A 7,233-nucleotide genomic window follows, 5' to 3' on the forward strand; every position below is an offset into this window, starting at 1 on the left:
GGCAGGCCACGCCCCCTTACTTTCACTTCTGGCTGGGGGGAGGGAAAAGGAAACTGAGGAAAAGCAAAGGCTGAAGTTCTCCCTCCATAGAGTTTCTCTGGCAGTTGGGGGATAAGGGCACAATCTGCAGCCCCCCTCCCCTTCTACTTGGGAAGGGGATTTTACAGAAGAAAACAAAAATATTAAGCTGAAGAAGAAAACTTGATATTAAAGAACATTGTTTAATTTATCGAATGGTGAAATTCCAAACAAACACAGCTGTGATCCTGCAACATGCTGATTTCAGTCAGTTCTCCATAGAGCCTGTTTGTTTATTATAAAAATTAGAGATATAATCCTGTGACACACTGACCCAGCCCTTTTCTGCCTACTTGCCTCATGGGCTACATCTACATTGGCATGATTTTGCACAAATACTTTTAACGCAAGAGTTTTTGCATTAGAGTATTTGTGCAAGAGAGCGTCTATATTGGTCTGGGACTCATTGTAAGAACGATGCGCTTTTGCGCAAAAGGGCGTCTACATTGGTGGGACGCTTTTGCGAAAAAGCAGAAGTCCGGAACCATTTTGAAGAGGACAAAGGGGCACCAGCCCTTTCTGGGGGCGGAGGCTGGAGATCCTTTGAGATGTGCTTAAAGGGATCTCCCTGGAGAGCCGTTTCTCTCCTGCTGCGAGCTTTAGGACCTCTTTGCAGGGACTGACAGCCGTAGCAGTTCTATTTGTGGTTGCCCTCTGCCTTATTGGTCACCACTGCCTTGTGCCTTTAGTGCCTTTGGCTGATGTTTTTCATCTCAGCTTGTTTCTTGTGCCATGGAGCCAGGGGTGGCCTTGTGCCTCCTCTGGCCCCTTCCTGCCATTTTGGAGTGCCTACAACTGCTGCTCCAGGCTGCTGCACTCCTTCACCAAGACCTCAAGGCACAGATCGCTCTGCACTCCCTCACCACCTGGGCCGTGTGGCAGAATATGTCCACATTGCACCGATGGGACCGTGGGTCATGGAGGGCCTCTTCCTCGGCCCAGAGGGCCAGGAGGGCATCGAGCTCCCCTGCAGACCAGGAAGAGGCGCGGTGCTTTGTGCCCCTTGGTGCCTCCTGCACTGGGGGTGCGGGTTGTTCCCCCCCCACCCCCGGAGCAGCCATCCTGGGAGGTCTGGTGGCTGTTGCAGGGAACAGAGCCGCGTGGCAGAACTCTGGGCAGAGGTGACAAAGCTGCTTCTGCCTCGTGGCCTCTGAGTCTGCCTTTAAGGGGGCTTGGGTTACCAGGCAGTCCGGAGCTGCTTGCAGGTACGAAGCGTCCAAGCGGCCACAAGGGCTTTTTTCTGTTTAGACTGCTTTTGTGCAAAATGTCTTGGCTGCCTGTCTACACTGGCCTCTTGCGCATGAATAGTTGCAAAAGAAAGCTTCTTCCTGAGCAGGAGCATCAGAGTATTTGCGCAAGAAGCACAGATTTCATACAGTAGAACATCAGTGTTCTTGCTCAAGAACTCGTGGCCAGTGTAGACAGGCAGGAAGTTTTTGCGCAAAATCTTGCCAATGTAGACACAGCCATGGTGTTTTCAATGGTTGTACTTTGCTCTCAACTTCAGTCTTCTGTTTTCCAAATTTTACATTAAATCAGTTTAAGAATTATTTTTCCTGCTTGGAATGAAAGCTAAACTATTTTGTTTTTTCACTTTCTCCCACACCAAGCTTATGGGTGTGTGGATTCATTCCAAGGGAACCTTATGTTGAAGCCAGTATCGGATTGGTTGCTGTTACAAGTGGCTAAATGGAAGTCTCTTTGTGTTAAACAGCCTGTGACACACAACTGATTTCTGCCACTGAATATCACTAGCGAAGAAGAACTAATGATGTTGTGCCATCAGATCCAAACCAGATCCAGCTTTAACATTGACTTTGACTCTGTCCCTCACCTAAACTGGACAAAAGACAGGACTATGCAGCACTTTAAAGACTAACAAGATGGTTTATTAGATGATGAGCTTTCATGGGCCAGACCCACTTCCTCAGATCAAATTGTGGAAGAAAATTGTTATGACCATATATACCAAAGGTTCTTCCACAATTTGATCTGAGGAAGTGGGTCTGGCCCACGAAAGCTCATCACCTAATAAACCATCTTGTTATTCTTTAAAGTGCTGCAAAGTCCTGTCTTTTGTTTCAGCAAGACCAGACTAACATGGCTGCATCTCTATTACCTAAACTGAGGTTTGTCTCATTGACCAGTGCCAAAAGTTTCATTTTGCTTTATTTTGGTTCCTTTCATCTAACAGGCGCCCTAATAACTAGTGTAAAAAGCTGAAGGAAAGAAGCTGGGTCGGAAGGATGTGGGGGAGGGTAACATTCCCTTATTGCTTTATAGTCTTCAATGATCTTCAGAAGTAAGGTCAACCAAACAACAACTTCCTATACCTGAAATCCTTTGTCTATCCTGAAAGAGTAAGAATGATAAATTGTATATTAGCAAGGGGGTTCTGATACATGCCCTAAAAATCTTCCAGCAGATCAAAAATCTATGAACTTGGAAAACTGTGTTAGCCAAAACCATCTATCATCATAGTGGGCTGTGGAAGCGAAAAATTTTGTTTGTTAAATGACAGTTCTTGAAGTTATCGCTCATTGTTTAGTCTCTGAAAAATAGGTTCCCAGATATTCCCAGAAAAAAGGAAAGAAATATCTTTACTACCACAGGCCCACAAAGACCTTGAATATTCTAACGTCTCTGTTTTCCCCTCAAGAGAAGACTTGAGAAAATAATTTCAAAAGAAGATATCATTACATCTTCCACATGAAAACATCACTGTTATACGGATCTGTTCTTCAAGTAAGAACACAGGCATTTACCTCTGCTACTAAATTACTTATGCCAAACTTTTCCTTTCACTTCAGAAAATGGAAAAGGTCATCAAGGCATGATTTGTTATATTACATGCTCATCCTTTGAGTAGCATTTTCCATTAGCATTAAGTCTAATGTGATTGTTTCCAAACCAGAGAGGCCAGCTGTCAGCTTCCTCTCATAACTCACTCAAGGGCAATAATGAAGAAATCTTCCTGGAGCAGTTGTTTAAGGATGTGATTATCACTCTTCAGAAGACTGCTAAAACAATAAACCAGTAAATTTTGTCTAATAAACAGGTGTAATCTGAGTCTTTAGTGGCTCAAGTATTTATTAAAAAAGAATCTTTAAGAGAGTCTAAATGGGAAGGATATCATTCCACTAAGCTGACAGTAATTGAAACATTGTTGGTAAATATTTACATTTACAAGTAGCTAATTCTAGGAGCTTTCTCCAAGAATTGAGAACTATTTAAGTGAATACTAGTCTGCTTCTCAAATGCACATCACTAATCTTGCATCTCACATCCACCTCAGGCTATGTCTACACTATGGGGGTTTTACCAGGATATCAGAGATATCCCAGAAAAACTCCTCCGCATCCAGAGAATGTGTCTGCTCTTCAACTTTTTTTTTGTGGAAGAGCAGACACGCTCTTTTGGAAGCCCTGTCTTCCTCCTCCCACGAGGAAGAAGGGCTCTTCTAAAAGAGGAGGCTTTTCTGAAATTTGGCCCAGTGTAGACAGGCCAAATTTCAGAAAAGCCTGTTCCAAAAAAACTATCAGAAAAAGATACACAAATTGTGGAGACGCAATTTGCATACCTTTTTCTGATACATCAGTGTAGTATAGACATAGCCTCAGAATTCCCTGGTGATTCTAGTACAGAAGGTACAATTATGAATCAGGAAAAGGTAACAGAAGTGAACTTCTGCTACTAAAAGTAGGAATAAGGGATCTTCCAGAAAAGGGCTTATTTTCCACAAGATCCCGTCTAGACTGGTGCTTTTCTCCGGCAAAACCCCGAGCTGGAAAAAAGCGGCAGCCATGTTCACGCAAATGCCGTGGGGGATATTTAAATCCCCTGCGGCATTTGCAATTCCGACTGGTCTCATTAGCATCCCTTTTCCGGAAAGGGGTGCCAATGTAGATACAGCCAGAGAGTAAAAAAGTCAAATATATGAACAAACAATAAATATGAACAAAGCAGACTGAATATGTTCGGTTTTCAAAATTTGGATTAAGCATTTCCATAACATTTGTTTGCAAAAAATGTAGTTCCAGGTTACAACCAGAGCTAATAAATATCATGATATACTAAGCAATATACTTAAGTATGCCAATACTACCTTTGCTGGTTTGTGTTTAGTACCAGAGGCACAGAAAAGAAGGGCCCCATCATTTTAACTGTGAAAGGGTTTTGCCTTCCCACTTTTTTCCTGCTGTATGGGCAAGTGATGGGGAAAAGAGAAGAAAGAAGCAAGTGGTGAACATAGGTTGATAATGTCCCAGCCATCTGGTATCTTTATTTAAACCATTAGCATAAATAAATTGAACATGAATGTGAATCTACAATTTTATTACTTGGAGAGCAAATAATAAAATTCCTGATTCTTCCAGGATTAGTAGCCACATCAGAGCCTGCAGAAGTATTTATAAGCTGAAATGAGGAGTTGTGAAACAATTTTGAAGGAAATCAAGTGAGTCTATCCTTGTTTTCCTGAATACATTTTTTAAAATACATTCATTGAAATAATTATCAATTAATTTATTTTGGTTTTGCTGCTTTAGAAGAAAAGACGGTAACATTTAATTTGCAGAAACCCCTAAGTTCCATTTGCCACAATTATACAGAATTACATAGACTGCGCTAGGTAACATTTAGTATTGCTGAAACATGTTTGAGATATAGTATATACAAGGTTTTCAAATCTGAGCGTAAATAGGTCCTCAACTACCTTCCCCCCCCCCCCCCCCCCCCCCCCACCGAAGATAATGAAAATATTGTTATTCAATACAAAGGTAACAGGATCAGGATTACAGTACTTTTCATCAGTAGTAAGGATATATGTAGCTATGTTTTTTTGTATTACTCTAATTTGTCTGTGATGATCCAAAATTCAATCTGATCTGTTTCAGCAGAATTGCTTGTAACATATATGGCTACACTGCTGTTTTTTCCAAAAGAAGATATGCAAATCGCACTCGCATTTGCATATCTTCTTCTGATTCTTTTTGCAGAAGAGGTTTTGCCACTATTTAGCCCCATATAGATGGGTCCAAATGTTGAGGGAAAGCCCTCTTTTGCAAGACCTCCTATTCCTCGTAAATCGAGGTTTATATTGTCTTGTGAAAGAGGTTTTTTTCCGACATTTGTCCCCATTTACACAGGGCCAAAAAGCAGCAAAAACCTCCTATGCAAAAAGAATCGGAAGAAGATATGCAAATATGAGCGCGATTTGCATATCTTCTTCCAGGAAAAAAACAGCAGTGTAGCCATAATGCAGATGACCACACCCATCAGTCAAAGAGGAGAAACGACCCATATTTTTAAAAAAAGTGCCCCGATGTGCAAGCTAAAAACAGGCTTCAAACAAAAAGATGAGCCAAGACTGATTTATGTGTAGTTTCCCTATTACTCTCCTTAGTTGCTAAGATACTAGCAGCAAAATCTTGTAATCTTGCCATGCTCTACAGTAAATTGGTCTCCTTACAACTCTCATCTGTAGCATGTGAACAAAAAAAAATCCCCAGAATCCTATTGCTGCATTTCTTTCTTCTTTTACTTCCAGATAAGAAGAAGTAATTTTGGCCCAGATCTTTAGCTGGTATAAATCCACACAATATACCATTTTGCAAACACTGAGGAGCAGGCCCGTGATGTGTGTGTAATAGCTTTTTTGACTAACCACTAGCAGCTGCTGTGCTTGAACACCAGGGCATGATATTTCTTATATAAATGCAAATTACTAAGACCAAACAAATTTCTCCTGAACGTTTCAGTACTATCTTGCATGAGACATTTAAGGCCTGTTTTTTGGGTTTTTTTTTAAATAAATAGCCTTTTCTTTTGATTGTGAAAACACATGAATCCTCAGTTGAAGCCATTTTGATAACAAACCAACATTTTATGTTAAGTGCAGCCAATTAAAAGTCTCCATTTTTTAGAAGTAAGCTGTAATGTTTCATCTATGATATGCATTCTGTCCATTATTCTTCTCCCAGTATATGTTGTGGATGGAATTAATAAACATACATTTTTTAATTACATTATTGTCATGAATATATGATTAAATATTCTATCATTTTAATAGCTCTCCTAGCTAGTAAGTCAGAGCATTTCTTGCTCTTTGTTTCCATGTTGTAGTGGGGAAATTTAGCACATGCAATGCTCATAATAACATATGAAGTATGAAAAGCATTCTGATTGTGAATTGAACACCTCAGCATTCCTGCCATTTATCATTAGTATACAAGGTTGCTCTGTTCACGGGGTACAAAGGGTGCAAAAGAACTCCCCCATGGTCTCCCAAGTCATCATGCTCTGACAGACAAAGGGAAGGCAGGAGAGTGCACTGCCCAAGCCTTCCTCCCCTATGGTCTGACCTGCCAAGGGAAGGTTAAGGCTGATTTCCCCACTTACTTGGGAAACTGGGTGAGAGTGTTCATCCACATTTACAAGAAAAGCAATGCCCACCCGCAGAAATGACTGTGTACAGGCCTGTATTCTGCAGCTTGTTAAAATCATAGAATCATAGAATACTAGGACTGGAAGGGACCTCATGAGGTCATCAAGTCCAGCCCTCTGCCCTCATGGCAGGACCAAATACTGTCTAGACCATCCCTGATAGACATTTATCTAACCTACTCTTAAATATCTCCACAGATGGGGATTCTACAACTGCCCTGGGCAACTACACTGACAGTTAAGAACTTTTTCCTAATGTCCAACCTAAACCTCCCTTGCTGCAGTTTAAGCCCCTTGCTTCTTGTTCTATCCTCAGAGGCCAAGATGAACAAGTTTTCTCCCTCCTCCTTATGACACCCTTTTAGATACCTGAAAACGGCTATCATGTCCCCCCTCAGTCTTCTCTTTTCTAAACTAAACAAACCCTGCTAGAGACCAGAGGCAAAGGCGAGTTCTGCTATAATGAATAATGATTGATGAAACTCAGAGGGTCAGTGATTACATTCATTTCAGCTGAGACACTATAGTTTGACACTTTTTCAGTGCTTATGATATTGAGCCAGTTATCTTTATGAGATTAGATTGCTGAACATTGCTTGTCCTTAGAGAGAAAGTATGAAGAGACTAGTTGGAAAAATAATGAATGCTTTTTTTAAACATTAATACCAATTTCTATTACTTTGTCATTGCTTGTTATATGACACAGTTACT

This window comes from Pelodiscus sinensis, chromosome 17 (genome assembly GCF_049634645.1).
Source record: "Pelodiscus sinensis isolate JC-2024 chromosome 17, ASM4963464v1, whole genome shotgun sequence".
Classification (NCBI taxonomy): Eukaryota; Metazoa; Chordata; order Testudines; family Trionychidae; genus Pelodiscus; species Pelodiscus sinensis.